The sequence below is a fragment of the Sciurus vulgaris genome (genome assembly GCF_902686455.1).
Source record: "Sciurus vulgaris genome assembly, chromosome: 10".
Classification (NCBI taxonomy): domain Eukaryota; kingdom Metazoa; phylum Chordata; class Mammalia; order Rodentia; family Sciuridae; genus Sciurus; species Sciurus vulgaris.
In genome coordinates, this window is record NC_136470.1 from 118,846,770 (window position 1) to 118,872,165 (window position 25,396).

Below are 25,396 nucleotides of genomic sequence, written 5' to 3' on the forward strand. Positions count from 1 at the left end.
ACCTTTGTAGATTAGAAATAGAGGCTCAGTGAGTCACCACGAATCTGCAGCAGCAAAGGCTAATGTGGATTTAGAATCTTGCTACCAGCCCCATGATTACAACATACCAAATAACAAAACAAGCAAAAAACTTTCAGTATATATGTTACTAAAAGAACTACTGGTCAGGTATCAGTTTGTTGTGTTTGTATAACTGCTATTATTAATTACTTATAATTTATACTATTTGGAGAAAGATTTATGGAAACATCTGGGTAGTTGGATATAAAATGGAGATTGGGTGCCAGATTGATAAATGAGCAGTTTACTCTGCAAATAAGCACAAACTCAACTCTGAGCTTTCAGGTGGTCTAAACAAGAGGAGAAACCCCGAGGGTAATAGAAATCAGTTCAGTGGGAGAGTTGGGATTCTCTTGGCTCTAAAATTGGAGGAAGAACTAATCACAAGGATCTGTATGTGAAGGGCACTATGGCATTTCGGGTGGTGCTTCTGTAGATTTCCTCCGGTGGTGGTTCTTTGTTATTCATCCACTTTGCACAACACAGAGTTATCGTGTTATAACAAAACCCATCATGTCAGCCCTCCAAAGGCTTCACATTGCACCCAGGGTAAAGGCAAGACCCCTACCTAGGCCTCCAGGTCCCTGCCCCTGCTGACCATCTCACCTTATCTCTTACCATTCTTCTTTTAGTTGGGCTCTAACCACCAAGTCATCTTCTCTTCCATTCAGGGCCATAGGATCTGGGCTTTCTTCTCCCCAAAACTGGGAATGCTCATCTCACAGATTCTAACAGAAATGACTCATCTTCATTTTTATGCCAGTCCCATCCCAACCTGGAAGGAGCTTTTCTTAATCAGGAACAGAAAGCCTCCCCTCCTCAAATACCTAATACTACCCCTGGGTCCCAGGCAAGAGGTTGCTCAGGGCCCTGTGGCATCCTCCAAACACCTCCCTCCTTGTTTTAGTTAGCATTTTTTTTTTTTTTTTGCCACTATGACCAATAAATCTTATAAGAACAATTTTAGAAGAGGAACAGTTTATTTGGGGTTCATACTTTCAGAGGTCTCAGTCCATATATGGCCGACTCCATTGTTCTGTGCCCAAGGTGGGGCAGAAAAAGGCAGAAGGACATGACAGAGGAAAGCAGTTCAGGACATGACCATCAGGAAGCAGAGAGCATTTAAACTCACCAAGGTCAAAATATATGTACCCCAAAGACGTTCTCCCAGGGATTCACCTCCTCCAGCACACCCAACCTATCTTCTTAGCATTATTGCTCTCTTTCTTTCCCTTGATTTATATTCTTTGTAGTATTGAAAAAATCTGAAATTATCTTATTTGTTTACTTGTTTAACATGAGCTCTCTGAGGTCAGAGGCAGGAGTTTGTATTCCCAGTACTTGACACATAATGAATGCTCATTGAAATTTTGCTGACTGAATGATTTGGTGCTGTTTTGTGCCAGGACTGTGCATGGTACAAAGATGACCTAGAAACATGCTAACTGTCCAAGGAGCTTCTAGTGTGGAGACGTCCTGAAAAAAATTTGCTTTTGCTTTTAGTTTTACATCCCTTAAGTCATTAATTAATCAGCAATATCATTGGTGGAATTCTAGGCAAAGAACAAGTGTGCTAGTTAAACAAGCTTCAGGTAAAAGGAATGAAACTCCTGTCATTTTTTCTGAAAGGATAGGGATGAGGGAACTTTGAAATTTATGGCCCAGAACTGATGGAAACTGTCCCTTCCCTCTTCCTGAAGAGAATTGTTTATTGTTTTTCTAGGAGGGGGGATATGTTAAGCATTTTCTGCTGTTAAACTAAAATACTGTTTAGAACAGAGGGTACAGTATCTTCTGCCACTACTCTTGGCCTTGTTTAATGCATGGCAGACTGTCAACATGGCCCCCTTCATGAAGTGAGGGCCTTTGGAGTTGCCCTTCTTGGTGGCCTCACTTAGGTGGCAGGGCAGCTAGGGGCCCCCAAAGCTTTGGGCAGATTTCAGTTCCTCCTCAGATGGCCTGGGTGTACAAAGTGTGAAGGAAGACAGGCAAAAACATAGTCCCTTCCACGTAGAATTTTTTTAAAAATAAGAAATGTTTCTTCCTATTCAGAGAAATAATCAGAGGCAATTTTTATCCAAAGATGATTATGTGGTCCCCATAGAGCCAATCTACTTGAAGTAGGGATGAAAATATCATAAGAAATATTGAAAACTAGTCTTTGGGGAGAGTTTATTTTTAAAAACAACAACTAAAAACCATAAAATTGAGCTGATGTTTACAAATTAGGTTATAATTTCACTATTCACTAATTCATACAATAAATACTAGGGGCATGTATATTTTTAAATAAAATTTTATGACATTACCATATGCTGTTCCTATTTGACTTTCAAGACAGTTATTCATTCATTTATTATTAACTATGTGCCAGGTACTTTACTAGGCAATAAACAAAAAAAATGAAAATATCCCTTGCCTTCATGGACTATGGATTATCATAGAATATGGTCAGATCATAAAGTATTATGGAAAAGATGACCATGCTAGAAAGTAAGAAGTATGAAAAAGAAAATGCTAAAGCCGAGAAGGTAGATAAGTTGTACAAAATGGAGGTAAGAGCTACAGTTTTAAAGAGAATGGTCAGAGTATATCTCTGTGAAGATCTGAAAGATCTGAATGAGATGAAGGAGAGACACTGTGGATACCTGAAGAAAGAGCAGTCTTAAGTCAGAAGGAACCACAAGTACAAGGGCTTTGGGGTAGAATGTGCCTAGTGTATTAAAGGAAAAGCAAGGAGCCTGTGTAGCTGGGGTGGAGTGAATGGAGAGAGATAGGTTTGGAGATATATGATTAAAGATTGTTCAGGATATTGTAGACCACCAGAAGGACTTTGATTTTACTTTGAGTGAGATGGAGCCCAATAATTTTGTTCAAAGTAGTGAAGGAATCTCGTTCACTCTGGCTGTGGAGTTGAAGATAGACTAGAAGCAGGAGACAACTGAGAGGCTACTAGCAGTCAAATGGGAGATCATGGTAGTTGAGACCACAGTTGAAGTAGAAATGGTGACAAGTGTTGAGATCCTGGAAAGGAGCTGATATATAAGAGTAACAGTATGAGAGAAAGACAGCAATCAAGATGCCCCAAAGGTTTTGTCCTGAGCAACTGGAAGGCAGGAGATGACAAACAGAAGTGGGGAAGGCTGAAACTTTAGGATATTTTGGAGGAAAGATCAGAAATTCAATTGGAAGTACATGCTTGAGAATCATTGGCTTATAGGAGGCTTGTAAAGTCTTCAGACTAGATGAACCACCTTGGGAGTAAATGTGGATACAGGACAGAAGAGATCCTGTAGTTGAGCTCTGGACACTCCAACACGGAGAGATCAGGAAGGTGTGGAGGAATCAGCGTAGTAAAATCATAAAATCACCTTTGGAAAATTGTTTAAGGGCCTTGTTGAGGTATCTGTTGTCATTGTTGGTGATCTTTCTGTTCTTTAATAGTTAGTTACTACTATTAAGTGCTTAGAAACTTGCTTATCAATGACAGACAAGATTCCAACATGATTCATCACTGTGAAATCTTGCATCTTTTTCAATTTCGTGCTACCATTTTATTGAAGTCAGTTTACATTGCATTTACTCTTTGTGTTCACCTGGTCATGGAGCCCACGAGAAACAGCTCTTTTAGAGTGATCGAGAGAAATAGAAGCTAGTGTTGAGTGGAAAGTCATCTTTCGTGGTGTAATAATTTTATACACATCCATTTTATTAGTAAATCTTTTCATATTCTGATGCCCTAGAAAAACCTTATAAATTTGGGGACTTGGTTAATGAATTTTAGGTGATAAAAATCAACTATTTATGCATTAAAATATTAGCAATATCTCCAAATTATGAAGGATTCATAGATATTATAGATGAACTTGGAGTTCATTCCAGAAATTAATGGCTTCATTTTATGAAGGAAGACAGTGACTAGCCTAGAGAGGTGAGAGATCAGACCACACAGGCAGCTTGGAGCAAAGCTTGAACAAGAACCATCTAGTGCCATTTATATTGTTACTTAATAACTATGCCTCAGTTTCCTCAACTGTAAAATAGGGGTTCTATTGCATACTCATGATTCTACAAATAATAAATTAAAAGGAAGATATAAAGTACATAGCATAAAAGTTTTTTTTTAAAAAATACCAAATTCTTGCAAGGATATGAAGGAACTGGAACTCATACACTGCTGGTTGCAATACAAAATGGAACAGTCTCTTTGAAAGACAGCTGGGTGATTTTTTATAAAGTTAAATGTACAATTGCCATACAACCCAGCAATTGTACTCCTAGGTATTTATCCAAGTGAAATTAAATAAATGTACATTTAAGGCTTATATATGAATATATATGGCAACTTTATTCATAATCTTCCAGAACTGGAAACAACCCAAATGTTGTCTGTGAATGAATAAATGAGTTGTGGTACAACTATCCATAAATGCTACATAGCAATAAAAAGGAATGAACTGTGATAAACACAACAGCTTAGATAAATCTCAGAAAAATTATGCCAAGTGAAAAAAAGCCAGTTCTCAAAAAAGTCCTATAGTTTGGTTGAGTGTCCATCAAAGGACCATATGTAAAGGCTTGGTCCCCAGAAAGATGGTATGGGAGGTGTTATGGACCTTTGGGAGTGTGGGCCTTATGGGAGCTTATGGGAAGTCCTTAGTTTTTTGGGGTTATGCCTCTCTCTCTCTCTCTCTCTCTCTCTCTCTCTCTCTCTCTCTCTCTCTCTCTCTCTCTCTCCCCCCTTCCTTCCCTCCCCCCTTCCCTCCCTCTCTCCCTTCTTCTCTCCCTCTCTACTTCTCTCCCTCTTCCTCTTCCTCTCCCTCCCCCTCCCACCTCACTTGCTCCAATACTCCCTGGCCCCATAATATGCTGTCCTCCCTAGAGGTCAATGGGACTACCTGTTCTTGAACTTGAATCTTTATAACTGTGAGCCAAAAATAAACCTGTCTTTACTTTATAAGTCAGGTATTTCATTACAGTTATGGAAAGTTGACTTATACAGACATTCTAAATTATTCCAGTCATATGGTATTTTGGAAAATTAAAAAAATAAAGGAATGGAAGAGAGATCACTGTCATCAAGGGGAAAGGAAATGAATCAACTTCTAAAGGGTTCAAGGTAATTTAGTGGGATGGGTAGAGAATAGAACTATTCTCTATCTCATAATGGAACATTCAAAAGGAGAAATTTTATATGTAACTTTATCTCAAATTTAAATACACACACATGTATGTATGTATGTATGTATCTATCTATCTATCTATCTATCTATCTATCTATCTATCTATCTATCTGGGTTTTTTTTCCCACAAAGACAAAAAGTTTGTGGTACTTTAAAATACTTAAAAACAACAGGTATCCTTCCCTTTCACCCTTCTTTCCCAGAGTAATATTTGTTCATCTGATCACAAGTTCTTAAGACTTTCCTTCTTCTGATAGTTTAAGAAAGTGTAAAATTCTTGGCTTACAGTGCCTAGTTTGAGGCCTTTGAAGAATTTATTTTCTTATTTTTTAACAAATATTTATGGGTCACCTCTAGACAGAGAATTTCTTCCCAAGCTCTCACCCATAAAAGAGTCTGAGCATTTGGAGCTGGAGGAAGTCTCAGAGTCTTCTACTCTAAGTTGCCAATGAAGTAACTGAGGCTCTGAAAATGCCACATGCAGGAAGGTGGTGGCAGAATCCCAGCCAGCGTGTGGTATCCTGATCGGGCTTCAGTTCCCTCCCATCGTGTTCAGCTCTGTAACCCCTGAAACTTGTTCTAAGAAGCAAATAGGTGCTTTGAGAAGCAATCCCTTTTGCTCTATGAGTGTGCCTGCAGTGTGAACTCATGCAACGTGACAGGGGGTGCTGGGAAACATTTGGATCAGGGCATTCTTTCTTGAACTGGACTCTTACTTTCCAAACAGCTTCCTTTCTGTAAGAGAAGTCCTATTCCTTATAGTATAACAGGTATAGAGCTGTATGGAAGAATCACTAGTCAAGTGCTTTGATGCAACAAGATCCTTCTCTGAACACTACCAGGGCTTTTTATTTATTTATTTTTGGACCCAATACAAGGGAGAACCTTGAACTAGTGTACATGGAGTGCTCTAATAATACCCCAAGATGAGGGGAGGCTCAATCCTAAAATCACCTATTAGGCTAATATCTAAATAGAGACAAATGGTAGATAGATGATAGATAGATAGATAGATAGATAGATAGATAGATAGATAGATAGATAGATAGATAGATAGATAAAAAAGGGGATAAAGGGGATGCCTAAGGGTAAGAGTTGGTAAATCCTGTGTGCATATGCAACACAAATGGAGGGACATTTCTATTAAACAGCTGGCTTCTAACCTTCAAGGGTCAAGATCTTTAAAGGAGACTGAAGAGACATGACAAGTAAATGTGACTCATGATTATTCTGGAGCCTTTTGCTAAAATGCAGTGTTATAGGATAATTGGGGAAAGTGAATGTTTTTACATGCAGGATAAGAGTATTAGAGGACAATAACTTATCAATGTCAGTTTCTGGTTTTTTTTTTCTTTTTTTATTGTAAACAAATGGGATACATGTTGTTTCTCTGTTTATACATGGAGTAAAGGCATACCATTTATGTAATCATAAATTTACATAGGGTAATGTTCTTTGATTCATTCTGTTATTTTTTTTCCTTCTCCCCCACCCCTCCGGCCCCTCTTTTCCCTCTACACAGTCCTTCCTTCCTCCATTCTTGCCCCCCTCCCACCCCCCATTATGTGTCATCATCCACTTATCAGTGAGATCATTCATCCTTTGGTTTTTTGAGATTGCTTATCTCACTTAGCATGATATTCTCCAATTTATCCATTTGCCTGCAAATGCCATAATTTTATCATTCTTCATGGCGGAGTAATATTCCATTGTATATATAAATATATATACCACAGTTTCTTTATCCATTCATTAATTGAAGGGCATCTAGGTTAGTTCCACAATCTGGCTATTGTGAATTGAGCAGCTGTGAACATTGATGAGACTGTATCTCTGTAGTATGCTGATTTTAAGTCCTTTGGGTATAGGCCAAGGAGTGGGATAGCTGAGTCAAATGGTGGTTCCATTCCAAGCTTTCTGAGGAATCTCCATACTGCTTTCCAGAGTGGCTGCACTAATTTGCAACCCCACCAGCAATGTATGAGTGTACCTTTTTCCCCACATCCTCGCCAACAAATATTGTTGCTTGTGTTCTTGATAATCGCCATTCTAATTGGGGTGAGATGGAATTTTAGGGTAGTTTTGATTTGCATTTCTCTTATTACTAGAGATGTTGAACATTTTTTCATATATCTGTTGATTGCGTGTAGATCTTCCTCTGTAAAGTGTCTGTTCATATCCTTAGCCCATTTGTTGATTGGATTATTTGTATTCTTGGTGTAGTGTTTTTTGAGTTCTTTGTATATTCTGGAAATTAGTGCTCTATCTGAAGTATGAGTGGGAAAGATTTCTCTCCCACTCTGTAGGCTCTCTCTTCACATTGCTGGTAGTTTCCTTTGCTGAGAGAAAGCTTTTTAGTTTGAATCTATCCCAGTTGTTGATTCTTGCTTTTATTTCTTGTGCTATGGGAGTCCTGTTAAGGAAGTCTGATCCTAAGCCAACAAGTTGAAGGTTTGGACCTACTTTTTCTTCTATAAGATGCAGGGTCTCTGGTCTGATTCCAAGGTCCTTGATCCACATTGAGTTGAGTTTTGTGCAGAGTGAGAGATAGGGGTTTAATTTCATCCTGTTGCATATGGTTTTCCAGTTTTCCCAGACCATTTGTTGAAGAGGCTATGTTTTCTCCATTGCATATTTTTGGCCCCTTTGTCTAGTATGAGAAAATTGTATTTATTTGGGTTTGTGTCCATATCCTCTATTCTGTACCATTGATCTACCGGTCTATCTTGGTTCCAATACCATGCCATTTTTGTTACTACTGCTTTGTAGTATATTTGAAGATCTGGTATTGTGATACCCCCTGTTTCACTCTTCCTGCTAAGGATTGCTTTAGCTATTCTGGGTTTCTTATTCTTCCAGATGAATTTCATAATTGCTTGCTTTATTTCTGTAAGGTGCGTCATTGGGATTTTAATTGGAATTGCATTGAATCTGTATAACACTTTTGGTAGTATAGCCATTTTGACAATATTAATTCTTTCTATCCAAGAACATGGGAGATCTTTCCATCTTCTAAGGTTTTCTTTAATTTCTTTAGTGTTCTGTAGTTCTCATTGTAGAGGTCTTTCACCTCTTTTGTGAGATTGATTCCCAAGTATTTTATTTTTTTCGAGGCTACTGTGAATGGGGTAGTTTTCCTAATTTCTCTTTCTGAAGATTCATCACTTATGTATAAAAATGCATTGGATTTATGAGCATTGATCTTGTAACCTGCTACTTTACTGAATTCACTTATGAGTTCTAAAAGTTTTCTGGTGGAATTTCCAGGTTCCTCTAAATATATAATCATGTCATCAGTGAACAGGGATAGTTTGAGTTCTTCCTTTCCTATTCATATCCCTTTAATTTCTTTGGTTTTTCTAATTGCTCTGGCTAGAGTTTCAAGGACGATGTTGAATAGAAGTGGAGAAAGAGGGCATCCCTACCTTGTTCCAGTTTTTAGGGGGAATGCTTTCAGTTTTTCACTGTTTAGAATGATATTGGCCATGGGCTTAGTGTAAATGGCCTTTACAATGTTAAGGAATGTTCCCACTATCCCTATTTTTTCTAGTGTTTTGAACATGAAGGGGTGCTGTATTTTATCAAATGCTTTTTCTGCATCTATTGAAATAATCATGTGATTCTTTAAGTCTATTGATATGGTGAATGACATTTATTGATTTCCAGATGTTGAACCAACCTTACATCCCTGGGATAAAACCACTTGACTGTTGTGCACTATCTTTTTAATATATTTGTGTATGCAGTTTGCTAAAATTTTGTTGAGAATTTTTGCGTCAATGTTCATTAAGGATATTGGTCTGACATTTTCTTTCCTCGATGTCTCTGTCTGGTTTAGGTATCAGGGTGATATTAGCTTCATAGAATGAGTTTGGAAGGGTTCCCTCCTCTTGTATTTCATGGAATACTTTGAGGAGTATTGGAATGAGCTCTTCTTTAAAGGTTTTGAGACTCACCCCGCGGCTCTATGTTTGTCCGAGTCTCCCCTTCTTGAATCCTGAGTTCTGGAGTGATGGGAGATGCAGTCACCCTCTAGTCCGCCATCTTGGATCCTATTTTTCCAGTTTCTGGTTTTAATGAGTTTGTTCTTAGTTATGTAGTAAGTTTCTTTGCATATACAAAAAGCAGAGTATTGGTAGGAAGGCATCAGGTTACCAAGTCATTCTCAAAAGACTCAAGAACAAAAATACCTTTTTGTAATTTTTCTATAATTTTTCTGTAAGTGTAAGATTGTTTCAAAATTAAAATAAATTTAAAATGTGAGGATATTTTTATGTGATGTGGAATTCATTGAGCACATATGGCCTTTCTCTTTAGAGCCCCTGAGATATAGATAAGTAATGAAAGGGCACACAGAGTAGTCAATAATTAATTGATGAGGCAAATACATAGATGTGATATAATGTTTACAAATGAAAAGCAGGCACAGGAAGAGGTAAGTAAAGGGATTTCGAAACAAAACATTGCACTCAGAGGACGGGCAATGGAGAGAGGAAATGCTTGCTTGGATTCGAATAGAGCTTTCCAGCTTGGGAACCAGCCATACACATAGTCAGGATTTGCCCCAAGCTGTGCAAGCTCTGAAATCTTAGGAAACTTACCTTCAGGTTTCCTGTATTCAGGTACATTATGCAGCCCAAAGATTCCTGGCCTGCTTCTAGAACCCAGGATCTAGTCCCCTGTTTGTTTTTAACTGCTTCTTGGGCAAAGTACTTAATCTATAAATGAATCCTTTAGACTAAAATTATGTATAGATACACACACACATTTTTTTAAATTATTTTTTTTTTTGTACCAGAAATTTGAACTCAGGGTCACTTAACTATGGAGCCACATCCCCAGCCCTTTTTAATATTTTATTTAGAAACAGGGGTCTTGCTGAGTTGCTAAGTAGCTTGCTCAGTTGCTAAGTTGCTGAGGCTGACTTTGAACTTGAAATCCTCCTGCCTCAGCCTCCTCAGCCTCCCAAGCCACTGGGATTAATGCATGCATCACTGCACAAGCCTAAAATGATATTTAATAGTTCCTAAAAAAAAAACTTAAAAAGATTTTTATTCTTGAACAAGATGAAAAAATTAAAAGAGGAAATAAAACACAGAAAGAAATAGATGGAGAAAAAATGAAAAAGTTCTTTTTCATTAACTAAAGGGATCATTCCCTGCCCCCATCCCCAACCCCACTTCTCTCCTGAAGAAACTTTGAATTCCTCTAATTTGAACTGCACAGAGAGCCCTGCCCTCCCTTCTCAAATCATAACCAGCAGCAAGAGTCCCCTTAAATAGAATCTTCTGTATCATGAATCCCAAATATTCAGATGTCTCACTGCAGAATATCACATGTGTTTTCCAAGTGTAAGAATGGGTTCACACACCATGGCATTTCAGTGCGGGAGTGCCTCTCACTTCCCTGTTGGCCTAAAATGAGTTTGTTTATGACCAATTTCTTCTTTGACCCTTAATTTATTTTTAAAAACTTTAAAATTTGTTCACATGTGGAAATGTGCAGTATATATTTTTATTACATATTTCTAAAAATTTTATTTCATGTATTGAGACTTGGATTGTCTAGTGCATGGTCAGTTTGCAAAAGTCACATAAGAGACAGAGGAGAATGTGTGTTCCTAGTTGTTGATGAGGGATGGGTCCTGTGTATATTAAGCCCAGCTTATTAAGTATGTGGCCCAGATGGTCTATAACTACTAATATGTTGAATGCTTCACCTATCAATAACTGAGCAAGGCATATTAAAATTCTATATTATAAAGATATACGTGATAGTTTCTCTATGTGATGCTTTATATATTCTGATTCTACATTATTTGATGTATACTAGTTTAGTGGGGCACAATGGTGCATGCCTACAATTCCAGCAGCTGGGAAGGCTGACAGGAGAATTGCGAGATCAAAGCCAGCCTCAGCAACTGGGAGGTACAAAGCAACTCAGTGACACCCTGACTCTAAATAAAATACAAAATAGGGCTGAGGATATGGCTCAGTGATTGAGTGCTCCAGAATTCAATCCCAGATAACGCCCCCCCAAAAAAGATGTATACTAGTTCAGAATTTTTATTTCTTCCTTTTAAATTGAACTATTGCATAAATAACTCTATCCCTAATAATGTTTTCTTACATTTAAAATCTATTTGCCTCATATTAGTACGGCTCCCCCATGTTTCTTTTGGTTATTATTTACCTGATGTCTTTTTTTTTTAACTTTCAATCTTTTCAAGACCTTATATTTTAGTTATGTCTCATATAAACAGCACCTAGTTGGATTTTGTTTTTTAGTGAGTCTAATCCATCTTCATTTACTGTGATTATGTAATAGAGGGAATTTAGTTAACAAATAAAAGAATCCTTTTATTTAGGATTAACTTTAACAGGATACCAAACCAACAGTTGAACTCAAGATTCTGCCCGAGGTGGATAGAGCAGAAGGGATGCACCATTGACAGAAAGGTTCCTTAAAGTCCCATCTGGGCATGAGGCATGCTGCTAAAGCATCTACTAGCAGAGTTGCCTGCCTCTGTGGAGAGAGCCGTTCTGTCTTCACCCTGCTGGTTCGTACACAGCCATTTAAAACACTAGAGGAGGAGAGGAAAGGTATAGAGTCATCCTTAAGGGAGATCCCTGATGCTTCGTAGTCCCCCAGATGGCTGTTGACGTGGCAATGTCAAAGGGGCAATATGTTGCACCAGTACTATTCCTTCAGTGACTCATACGTATTTGATGTGCAAGATTTCATACAGTACTTAAAATAATTGTCAGGGTTTTCTTAAATTATGTGTGAAGAACAATTCATGTGTTTTCTTTATGCTTTCTGCTAAACTTTTCATGATTATTTCTATTTAATTACATGCTTTTACTATTACTACTGTGAAACTTGCCTCTTTATGTTTTCTATGCTTTCTAAGTTCATCTAGAGAAAATAAAAAATATTTTAATCAGTTCCTTAACCAAGGATGAAGCTATAAAATTGTTTGAGGCTTCCCGTTAAACGTAAATAATATTGCTGTGCCACTCATTATTGGGAATGCAACAGTAATATTCATAATAGTAAAGCAATAGCTATTGGATGTCTGGTGGCAAGTTCTCTGCTGTATGTGTGTGTGTGTGTATGCGTATGTGTGTAAAATCCCCTTAAAAATGAAAAAAGTCAGGTTTAGGTTAATTATGTTAGTCCATTCCTGTTTATAACCAAGTACCTGACACTAGGAAATTTATAAACAACAAAAATTCATTGTTCACAGTTCTGGAGGCTAGAAGTCCAAGATGAAGTCACCAGCAGATTCATTGTCTGTGAGGAAATTTTCCTCATAGATGTTGCCTTCTGTGTCCTGTCTGATAGAAGGGCCAGACACGCCCTTCAGTTTATTTTATAGAACAAGTAAGCCCATTCATTGCAGATGATCTAATGATTTCTTCAAAAGCCTTACATCTTAAGACTATCACAATGGGAATTTAGTTTTAACAAATGAATTTGGGCCCCACCTCAGACTGACCTGGAGCCTCCCCCCCCCCCCCCGCCTTGCCCCAGCACTGATTTCGTGCACCCTCGCTGGGGCTCCCCAGCTTCTTTGGAGACTAGTGTAGGAATTTTGAATTATTCCTGAGGGCATGGCCACCATCATTGGAGGGGCAGCTCCCTTCCTGAGACACCCATAGGAGACTGGGGGCCCTTTGACAGGTACCTCTATTTACTCACTTACTACCTACACCGTTCCACATCCTCTTCGTTCACCACTAGAAATACTATAAATAGTAATAAAAATCATCCTGTTTATTACAATAATGTTAAAGTCTTTATAGGGGCTATCTGGTTCAGGGCTGCATTTTCTCTGTATTGGGTGCTACTGATATTGATCTCCCCTTCAAAGGAGAGGTACTGGAAAACTGCAGGGTCACAATAAGCCTGCAGTGGGTAAACTTCAGTACCTCAGATCTTCACTGCTAGAGGGGAATACACAGAAACAATATTTAAAAATGGGAAGAAACTGTCCCTAACAAACCAAGATACTATTTTGATAGAATCCAATGACAGCATGGTAGTAGAAATGACAGAAAAAGAGTTTAGAATCTGCATAATTAAAATGATCCATGAAGCAAAAGACATGCAATAAGAGAGCAAATGCAGGCAATGCATGATCATTCCAATAACAGTTAAAAGAGCAAATGCAGAAAGCAAAAAAACACATCAATAAAGAGATAGAGGTTCTGAAAAAAAAAAAAACAAATACTTGAAATGAAAGAAACAATAAACCAAATTAAAAACTCAATAGAAAGCATCACCAACAGAATAGATCTTGTGGAAGACAGAATCTCAGACAATGAAGAAAAATAATTAATCATGAAAATAAAGTTGAATAAACTGAAAAGATGGTACGAAAATATGAACAGAACCTCCAAGAATTATGGGATATCATGAAAAGACCAAATTTAAGACTTCTTGGGATTGAGGAAGGCACCGAGATACAAACCAAAGGAATGAACAACCTGTTCAACAAAATAATATCAGAAAATGTCCCAAACCTGAAAAATGAAATGGAAAATCAAATACAAGAGGCTAACAGAACACCAGGTGCACAAAATTACAGCAGTTCCACACCAAGGCACATTATAATGAAAATGTCACATATAAGATAAAGATAGAATTTTAAAGACTTCAAGAGAAAAGCATCAGATTACTTGTAAGGGGAAACCAATACGGATATTAGCAGATTTCTCAGCCCAGACTCTAAAAGCAAGAAGGGCCTAGAACAATATATTTCAAGCTCTGAAAGAACATGGATGCCAACCAAGAATTTTATATGCAGCAAAACTAACCTTCAGATTTGATAATGAAATAAAATCTTTCCACAATAAAAAAAGTTAAAAGAATTTACAAATATAAAGCCTACACTACAGAACATTCTCAGCAAAATGTTTTGTGAGGAGGAAGTGAAAAGCAACAATACAAGTCAGCAGAGGAAGGAACTACCCTAAAGGAAAAACCAATGAAAGGAGAAACCAAGTCAAGCTAAAAACCAAAAATAAGTCAAAATATCCAGAAATACAAATCATATCACAATAATAACCCTGAATGTTAAGGCCTAAACTCAATAATCAAAAGACAAAGCCTGGCAGATCAGATTAAAAAGAAAGACCCAACAATATGCTACCTTCGAGAGACACATGTCACAGAAAAAGACATCTACAGACTAAAGGCGAAAGGATGGGGAAAAACATAGCATGCACATGGACTCAGCAAAAAAGCAGGGGGCTCCATCCTCACATCAGATAAATTGGACTTGAAATCTAAGTTAGTCAGAAGGGATAAAGAAGGACATTTCATACTGCTTAAGGGAAGCATAAATCAGCAAGAAATAATGATTTTAAATATTTATGCCCAAACAATGGAGCATCTGTGTACATCAAACAAACCCTTCTCAATTTTAAGAATCAAATAGACCCCAACGCAATAATACTGGGTGACTTTAACACACTGCTCTCACTACTGGATAGATCCTCCAAACAAAAACTGAACAAAGAAACTATTGAACTAAATTATACAATCAATGATGTAGACTTAGTGGACATTTACAGAGTATTTCATCCATCATTGAGCAAGTATGCTTTCTTCTCTGCAGCTCATGGATCCTTCTCCAAAATAGAACATATGCTATGCCACAAAGAAGCCATTAGTAAATACAAAAAAATAGAGATACTACCTTGTATCCTATCAGACCATAATGGAATACAATTAGAAATCAGCGATAAAATAACAAACGAAAACTACTCATACACCTGGAGACTAAATAATATGCTATTGAATGATGTAATGATAACAGAAAACATCAGAGAAGAAATAAAAAAAATTCTTAGAGGTAAATGAGAACAACAAAACAACATATCAAAATCTCTGGGACACTCTGAAAGCAGTACTAAGAGGAAAGTTCATTGCACTGAGCTCATACATTAAAAAAATAAAAAGTCAACAACTAAATGACCTAACATTATATCTCAAAGTCCTAGGAAAAGGACAGATCAACACCAAAAATAGTAGAATACAGGAAATAATTAAAATCAGATCTGAAATCAATGAAATTAAAACAAGAGAAACAATTCAAAAAATTGACAAAACAAAAGGTTGGTTCTTTGAAAAAGTAAACAAAATTGATAAATCCTTAGCCACACTAACAAAGAGAAGGAGAGAGAAAACTCAAATTACTAGAATTTGTGATTAAAAAGGAAAGATCATGACTGACACAACTGAAAAATTGCTAGAGACATAGGATCCTCCCAAACTGAATCAGGAAGACATATACAATTTAAACAGATCAATTTCAAGTACCGAAATAGAAGAAACTATCAAAAGCCTACCAACAAAGAAAAGCCCAGGACCAGATCGATTCTCAGCCAAATTCTACAAACCTTTAAAGAAGAACTAATACCAATACTCCTCAAAGTATTCCAGGAAATAGAAAAGGAGGGAATCCTTCCAAACTCATTCTATGAGGCTAGTATCACTCTGATACCAAAACCAGACAAAGATTCGTCAAGGAAAGAATACTTTAGACCAATATCCCTGATGAACATAGATGCAATAATCCTTAGCAAAATACTCACAAACTGCATACAAAAAATATATTAAAAAGATAGCACGCCACGATCAACTGAGGTTTATCCCAGGGATGCAAGGTGCTTCAACATCTGAAAATCAATAAATGTAATTCATCACATCAGTAGACTTAAAGTTAAGAATCATACGATTATTTCAATAGATCCAGAGAAAGCGTTTGATAAAATACAGCACCCCTTCATGCTTAAAACACTAGAAAAAATAGGAATAGTAGGAACATGCCTCAACATTGCAAAGGCTATCTATGCTAAGCCCATGGCCAACATCATTCTAAATGGAGAAAAACTGAAAGCTTTCCTCTAAAAATTGGATCAAGACAGGGATGCCCTCTTTCACCACTTCTTTTCAACATCATCCTTGAAACACTAGCCAGAGCAATTAGACAGACCAAAGAAATTAAAGGAATACAAATAGGAAAAGAAGGACTCAAGCTGTCACTATTTGCCGATGACATGATTCTATATTTGGAGGATCCAAAAATCTCCACTAGAAAACTTCTAGAACTAATAAATGAATTCAACAAAGTAGCAGGTATAAAATCAATAAGTGTAAATCTAATGCATTTCTATTCATAAGTGATGAATCCTCTGAAAGAGAAATTAGGAAAACCACTCCATTCACAATAGCCTCAAAAAAAAATACAAAAATAAAATAACAAAAGAGGTGAAAGACCTCTACAATGAAAACTACAGAACACTAAAGAAAGAAATTGAAGAAAACCTTAGAAAATGGAATAATCTCCCATGTTCTTGGATAGGCAGAATTAATATTGCAAAATTGCCATACTACCAAAAGTGCTATACAGATTCAATGCAATTCCAATTAAAATCCCAATGACATTCCTTCTAGAAATAGAGAAAGCAATCATGAAATTCATCTGGAAGACTAAGAGACCTCGAATAGCCAAAACGATCCTGAGCAGAAAAAGTGAAGCCGGAGGTATCACAATACCAGACCTTAAACTATACTACAGAGCAATAGTAACAAAAATGGCATGGTATTGGCACCAAGATAGACAGGCAGACCAATGGTACACAATAGAAGACAAAGAGACAAATCCACAAAAATACAGTTACCTCATACTAGACAAATGAGCCTAAAATGTACAACGGAGAAAAGATAGCCTGTTAAACAAATGGTGCTGGGAAAACTGGAAATCCTTATGCAGTAAAATGAAATTAAACCTCTATCTCTCACGCTGCACAAAACCCAACTCAAAATAGATCAAGGACTTAGGAATTAGACCAGAAACTGCACCAAATAGAAGACAAAGTAGGCCTAAATCTTCATCTTGTTGCTTAGGATCAGACTTCCTTAACAAGACTCCCAAAGCACAAGAAATCAAACCAAGACTCAATAGATGGAATGAACTCAAACTAAAAAGCTTTTTCTCAGCAAAGGATAAAAATCAATAATGTGAAAAGAGAGCCTACAGAGTGGGAGAAAATCTTTTCCACATGCACTTGAGATAGAGCACTTATCTCCAAAATTTATAAAGAACTTACAAAAGTTTACACCAAAAATACAAAGAACCCAATCAATAAATGGGCCAAGGAACTGGACACTTTATAGAAGAAGACTTATAGGCAATTAATAAATATATGAAAAAGTGTTCAACATGTCTAGTAATTAGAGAAATGCAAATTAAAACAACTTAAGATTTCATCTTATTCCAGTTAGAAAGGCTATTATCAAGAACACAAACAATAATAGATGTTGGCATGGATGTGGGGAAAAAGGCACACTTTTACATTGGTGGTGGAGTTTCAAATTGATTTAGCCACTCTGGAAAGCAGTGTGGAGAATCCTCAGGAAACTTGGAATGGACCCACCTTTTGACCCAGTTATCCCACTCCTTGGTTTATAGCCAAAGGACTTAAAATTAGCATACTACAGTAATGCAGCCATATCAATGTTTAAAGCAGCTCAATTCACAATAGCTGGATTGTGGAACCAACCTTGATGCCCTTCAACAGATGAATGGATAAAGAAACTGGTATATATATACACAATGGAATATTATTCAGCCATAAAGAAGAATAAAATTATGGCATTTGCAAATAAATGGATAGAATTGGAGAATATCATGCTAAGTGAAATAAACCAATCCCCAAAAACCAAAGGCCAAATGTTTTTTTCTAATAAGTGGATGATGATATATAATGGGAGTGGGGGGGTGAGGAGTGGGAGAAGAATGGAGGAACTTTAGATTATGTAGAATGAAATGAGAGGGAGGGGGTATGAAAAATCGTGCAATAAAGCAGACATCGTTACCCTATGTATACGTATAATTACAGGAATGGTATGGATCTACTTCGTGTACAACCATAAAAAAAAAAATGATGTACCCCATTTGTGTACAATGAATCAAAATGCAGTCTTTAAAATTTTTTTTAAAATTTTAAAAAATGAATTTGGGGAAGATATCAACGTTTAGATTATAACATTAGATAAATGGCCAAATCACATAGCCAGTGAAGGGCCAAGCTAAGATTCAACCTACGTCTTAATCCAAACTCCATATTAGGCTGATGAAAAGAAAAAGCCCTGGAGTGAAACTACTGAGATGCAAGTTCTCATTCAACCACTTAAAAACTGTGGCAGAGGAAAATTTATTTACCCTCTTTGCATCTCAATTTTCTCATTCAAAACAGAATACCAATAATATCTATTCAAAGCGTTATGCAGATTTAAGTGATGATATGGGGGTGGTTAGTATAAGCCCTGGCAATTTGAGAAAGCTCAAAAAACTGTTAGTTGTTATAGTTGCAAAGAGCACCTTCTTAGACTCCCTTATCATCAATAGGTGACATGAACACAGATGGTCCTTGACCTATGATGAGTTATGTCCTGATAGGCCCATACTAAGTTAAAAACATCTCAAGTCAAAATGTGTTTAGCCAGGCATGGTGGTGCACACCTGTAATCCCAGCAGCTCAGAAGACTGAGGCAGCAGGATCTGAAGTTCACAGCCAGCCTCAGCAAAAGTGAGGTTCTAAGCAACTCATTGAGACCTTGTCTCTAAATAAAATACAAAATATGGCTAGAGATGTGGTTTAGTGGTCAAGAACTCCTGAGTTCAATCCTCCATACCCCCCCCCAAAATATATATGTTTAATATACTAACATGCTGAATGTCCTAACTTAGCCTAAGCCTACTTTAAATGCTCAGAATACTTTTATTAGCCTACATTTATGCAAAATCATCTAACACAAAACTTACTATCTTGTGTAATTTATTGAATACCCATATCCAAAAACCACTGGCAATGCAGCATGCAATAGAATATAAATTGATTACTCTCATGAGCATGTAACTAACTGGGAGATGCAGCTCACTGCTGCTGCCCAGCATCACAAGAGAAAGCATATCATTAGGAGATCAAAATTCAAAATTTGAAATACAGTTTCAACTGTATACATATTATTTTGTACCATCATAAAGTGAAAAAAGAAAAGATCATGAATCAAACCATGCTAAGTCAGCCAACACCTGTGGTCAAATTCTAGGGTTGATTTTTAAACATTATGTCCATGTGTTTCTCACCTTCCTACAGGTGTGTCCTACTTAGCTGCCAAATTGACTCACAGATTTTCTAGTGCTTCCACTGTTGGTTCCCTAGCTTCCTCCAGCTGTTATGGCCCAAGTTAAATGGTGTCTCCTTCTTCCTCATAGATTATTCCCTGACTTCCCCAACTATAAACTTTCATAGCACTTTATATTTCTCTCATGATCCTTCCTGGCTTTATGGGTCATTCCTTCTTGCTGTAAATGTTTTCTGAACACACCTACTGCATATGTGGCCCTATTCTAGGTACTGGGTTCTGTTCTCATGGAACTTAAATGCTAATTAAGGAGATGAGGAGAGACCAACAACACACAGAACCATAACAGAAAAATATCAGAGTTCTATGCATAGTTTTTGTTTTTGTTTTTAAGAGGAGTAAAAATTTATTTGGGACTCATGGTTTCAGAGGTCTTGGTCCATAGATGGTCAACTTCATTGCTCTTGGCCTGAAATGAGGCAGAACATCATGGTGGAACAGCATGGAGAAGGAAAGCTGCTCAGGACAAGGCCATCAGAAAACAGAGAAGGCAGTGAAACCCAGTGTTCTACCTCTCCCCACCACATCCTACCTGCCTGCGGTTACCACCCAGTTAATCCATATCAGTAGATTAATGTACTGATTAGGTGAAGGCTCTCATAACACAATCATTCACCTCTAAATCTTCTTGTATTGTCTCACATGTGAGCTTTTGGAGGACACCTCAGATCTAAACCATAACATTCCATCCCTGGCCCCTCAAAGCTCATGTATATCTCACAATGAAAAGTACATTTAGTACATTTTCAAGACTCTTAACAGTTATAGCATTACCCAAAAGTCCAAGTACAAGGTCTCCCCTAAGACTCAAAGCAAACTCTTAGAAGTTTTCCCCTATAAAGTTACATATGTTCAATATGTAATGCCACAGAGTTAAACATTTCCATCCCATAAGGGAGAAATCAGGCCATAGAGAGAAGGAATGGGACCAATACAAGATTGGGCAAACAAATTCTGTGGGCTCCATGTCCAACATCACAGGGCATTGTGATGTTCTCTCCAAAGATCTGCACCATCTCTATGGTCTTGTTGGTTGCAGCCCCTACAGCTTCTCTCTTGGTTCGTTTCTGCTCAATTCCTGCATTTTCCTTGGCAGATTCCCCCATATTACTGGCATCTCTTAATCCAGGGATACTTCACTGCAACTTTGGCTTCATTCTCACTTCTTCATGCCTCACACGGTCAGAGGCAACTGACAAGGACTCTGACCTTGCTACACTTTACCTGGCTGCCATGCCTACCTTTGAAATCTCAGTGGGGGCTTCCATGACCCTTTAACTTCAGCATACTGCATTCCTGAAGAAGCAGTGCCACATAGTTGCTACCAAGGTCTGCTGCCCTCTCAAGCAGTAGACAAGGTTTCTAGCACCTAGGATGCTGCAGCATATCTGAGTGGCTGAGTATGCTGTCATCACTTCCTAGTAAGCAGCTTTTCCCCATGGTTTCTTCTCAAAGAAAGTTTTACTTTTATATCCTTGAGCCTGAGATAGATTTAGTCGTGCCAATTCCTAAGATTCCCTTAAGCCATCTTTGCTATTGTTCCTGGGTAAAGTACTTAGCAGCATCTCTTTAGTGCCTGCAATCTCTTTAACAACCACACCTTCCTTAGCCCCAGTTTTACTCACATTTTTCTGGCCAAACTGCAAGTTTCTTCAAATATTGCTCTTCTGCTTTCTGCTGCTCATTATTATAGTAAACTTGACTAAAAGTCACCAGCAATATCAATGCCACCCCTGGCATGATGTGCTGCTTTAAAAACTCCTCCACCAGATTAATTAGCCCACCATCTTTAAATTCATCCTCATAGAAAGTCTCAGGACATGGGCAAAACATTGTCTACTTAGCCAGAACATAACATGAACGACTTCTAGTCCAAATTCCAATAGAGTCCTCCTCCTCTGAAACTTCGTGATCCCTGTCTTCACCATCCACAGTCCTGTCCACATTCTGGTCTTTTGATCCCCTAAGAATTGCCCATTAATCTCCACTTACAACATTCTAAAACTTTTCCAGCTTACATCTCCAACCTTTTTTTTTTAATTATTTTTTTACTTTTACAGACTGCATTTTGAGTCATTCTACACAAATGGGGTACATCTTTTCATTTCTATGGTTGTGCACAATGTAGATTCATACCATTTCGTGTAATCATACATGTACATAAGGTAATGATGTCTGTCTCATTCCACCATTTTTCATACCCCGCTCACATTTCACTCTATGTAATCCAAAGTTCTTCCATTCTTCTCTCACCCCCCTTACCCCCATTATATATCATCATCCACTTATCAGAGAAAACATTTGGCCTTTGGTTTTTTGGATTGGCTTATTTCACTTAGCATGATATCCTCCAATTCCATCCATTTATCTGCAAATGCCATAATATAAAAGTTCCTCCCCTGGCAAACCACTCCAAAGTCTGAACCACCTGGTCAGGTTAGTCACAGCACAACCCTACTTCTCAGTACCAATTTCTGTTTCAGTCAGGTTTTTTGTCACTGTAACCAAAAGGCCTGATGAGAACAATTTTAGAGGAGTAAAAAGCTATTTGGTACTCACAGTTTTATAGGTCTCAGTCCATAGATGGCCAGCTCCATTGCTCTGGGTCCTGGTTGAGGCAGAACATCATGGCAGAAGAGTATGGAGAAGGAAGGCAGCTCAGGACATAGCAATCAAGAAGCAGCCCACGGCTGGGGATATAGCTCAGTTGGTAAAGTGTTTTTGTTCAATCCCTAGTACCAAAAAAAAAAAAAAAAAAAAAAAGAAGCAGAGCCCATGCATAGTTAAGGTGATGTGATCCTATGGAATAATTGGACAGCTACTTTAGACTGGGTAGTAAGAGATGTTTCTTTGAGAAGGCAATATTTAAGCCAAGATCTGAATGGTAATAAGGAGTCAGTGATAGAAAGATCAATGGGAAAAGCACTCTGGGAAAGAGGCCACAGTCAGTGCAAAGGCCTGGAGGTGAAAATAAGCCTGTGCTATATTTAAGGAACAGAAGTGAGGTGGGTGTGTTTGGTACATAGTTGCTAAGAGAGAGTTTGGACAAGACAGAGAGGCTGATAGAGGAAGGCAGAGACATTTTAAACATGGCCTGAAAAAGAAGGAGTGACTGGGGTTTACTAAAGTGTTTTAGGCAGGAAAATGATAGACTTTGATTTGCATTTTTAAAAGCACATACTAGTCACAGCATTGTTGGAATGGATTATTGGATAGTAAATGGAGCTATTGCCAAAGTTCAGAGGAAAGATGACAGAAGGTTGAACTGTGATGCTAGTAATAAAGATAGAGCAAATGGATTTAGGGTTTTGTTTGGAAATAAGATAAACAACATGCTTCTCAAAGTGTAGTCTGAGCAGCAGTGTTGGTACACTTATAACCTCTTGTTCCCAGTCCAGCTGATATAGGACCGTAGTTGAAAGTAGATTACAGAAAGTGTTGTAATAGACTAACATTGCCACAATATCCAAATATGATAAGTGGATGTGTCCAGTTGAGTAGGTTATAAACTACTGTGAATGTTGTCAAATTTCCTTGGGCAGGAAAGTCCATTTGAGGCACAGACTACCTATTATTTATGGACAATAGATCCATGTATCAGTCCATGATGAATTAAAAATCAAAAAAGAAAAACTGTTTCTTCAGCATAGTTTGTAGAGCACAAGAAGTCTGGCTGCTGATGCCTATGAGATTAATGTGAGAAATAAAGGTATAGCAAGTTAAGTGTATCAAGATATCATGGGGCCTGAAGATGTAGCTTAGTGGTAGAACACTTGCCTAGTATGTGCAAGGTCCTGAGTTCCATCCCCAGAACTGTAGGAAAAAAATCATCATGATGTACATCTTAAATATGTACAATATGTACAATCTTTAAAAAGAAAGATGGGTTTTGGATATAATTCAGTGGTAGAATGCCTGCCTACCATTCATGAGACCCTGGGTTTGGCCCCCAGGCTCATAAAAAAAAATAATAATAAAGATGACCTAAATAAGTAGAAAGATATATAATTAAAAAAAAAAAAAACATAATAACTGGCCCAGCTACACCACTCCTTGGTATTTATTAAACAATTAACGTCAGCATTCCATAGCAATACGTACATACCCATGTTTGCAGCAACACAATTCATATGGAACTAGCCTAAGGGTCCATCAATGGATGAATGAATAAAGAAAATGTCATGTGTGTATGTGCACATACACACACACACACACACACAGCTTTATTTAGCCAAGAAGAGTGAAATTATGGGTGGGGGTGTGGCTCAGTGGTAGATCACTTGCCCAGCACGTGTGAGGCACTGGGTTTGATTCTCAGCTCCACATATAAACAACAACAACAAAAAAATTAAAGGTCCATCAACAACTAAAAAATAATTTTTAAAAAATTTAAAAAAAGAAGAGTGAAATTATGCCATTTGTAGGAAAATGGATGAAACTTTAGAACATTATGTAAACTGAAATAAACCAAATTCAGAAAGTCCAGGTTCATGTGTTTTATCTGATATGTTGAAGCTAGAAAAGAAAAAGGAAAAGAAAGGAGAGAAGAAAATCTTCTGAAAATTGAAAGAAGATCAGTAAAGTAGAAAGAAACAGACCAGGGAGAGAAAAGAGGGGAGGAAAGGGAAAATATTGGGGAATATTAGCCAAATTATATTGTTTATACTGTATGCATGTACAAATATGTAACAATGAATCCCACCATTATGCAATTATAATGCACCAATGAAAATGTGGAAAAAAGAATAACTTGGCTTGCAAAATTAGATAGCTACTTGTGTCATTTAAGATAGAAAATATCATAAAAACAGCATTCATTTTAGAGGAAGGGAGGGAGGAGGTAATTAAGAGTCTTTTTTTAGCCATACTGAAGTCATCTGTTAGACTACCAATTGGAGACATAAAGTGGGCAGTGAGTTCACAAGCCTGGAGTTCTGACTGAAAGGCGGGGTGGAGACCCAGGAAATCCTCAGCATATGAACAACGTTAAAGATCTGGGACTATGTGGGAGTGACTTTTCATTTAGGCAGTGTGAAAATAGAGAAAAAAAAGGGGGGGGGAGGGAATCTGGGGCTAAGCCTAAAGGTACTACTAAATGTACAGACCCAGGATAGGCAGAAGAAGAGTCAGCAGAGGAGGTTATGAGGCAGCACCCAGGGTGACAAGAGAATCCAGGAGAAGGTGGTATCACCAGAGGAAACAAAAGAAGTGTGTTAAGGAAGGAGTTTATTGCTCCTGAGATGTCATGTAAAATATGTTCCTCCACAGGTGAGTAGATAAACAAATTGTGGTAGGCCATACAACATAGTATTCTTCAGCCATAAAAATGAAGTATTAGTAAATGCTGAAATGCAGATGAACTTTGAAAACATTGTGACAAGTGGAAGAACTGTGATAAGTGAAATAGCCTTAACCTAATCAGTGCATCAATCCACTGATTAGGTTAAGGCTCTCATAACACAGTCATTTCACCTCTAAATTTTCTTGTATTGTCTCACATGTGAGCTTTCAGAGGACATCTCATATCTAAACCATAATATTCTGTCCCTGGCCCCCCCGTAGCTCATGCCTATCTCACAATGAAAATTACATTTGATTCATTTTCAAGAGTCCCCAGAGTCTTAAGAGGTATAGCATTACCCAAAAGTCCAAGTACAAAGTCTCCCCTGAGACTCAAAGCAAACTCTTAGATGTTTTCCCCTATAAGTTACATATGCTGAACATACAATGGCACAGAGTAAACATTTCCATTCCACAAGGGAGAATCAGGCCATAGAGAGAAGGAATGGGACCAATGCAAGACTGGGCAAACTGGTCTGTGACTGTAGGCAGGTAGGATGTGGCTGGAGGGAGTAGGTCACTGGGGTCATGTCTTTGGGTTCATATTTTGTTCCTGAATGGAGTGCTGTCTCTCCCTCCAGGTTGCCATG

The 25,396-nt window shown here is 37.7% G+C and overlaps 1 protein-coding gene across 9 annotated transcripts in view; it reads left to right on the forward strand.

The window, feature by feature from the left end:
* The window catches only part of NEK11 (NIMA related kinase 11), a 349,893-nt gene that overhangs the window by 319,735 nt on the left and 4,762 nt on the right, over positions 1–25,396 (forward strand). The gene's annotated exons all lie outside the window — the stretch shown is intronic.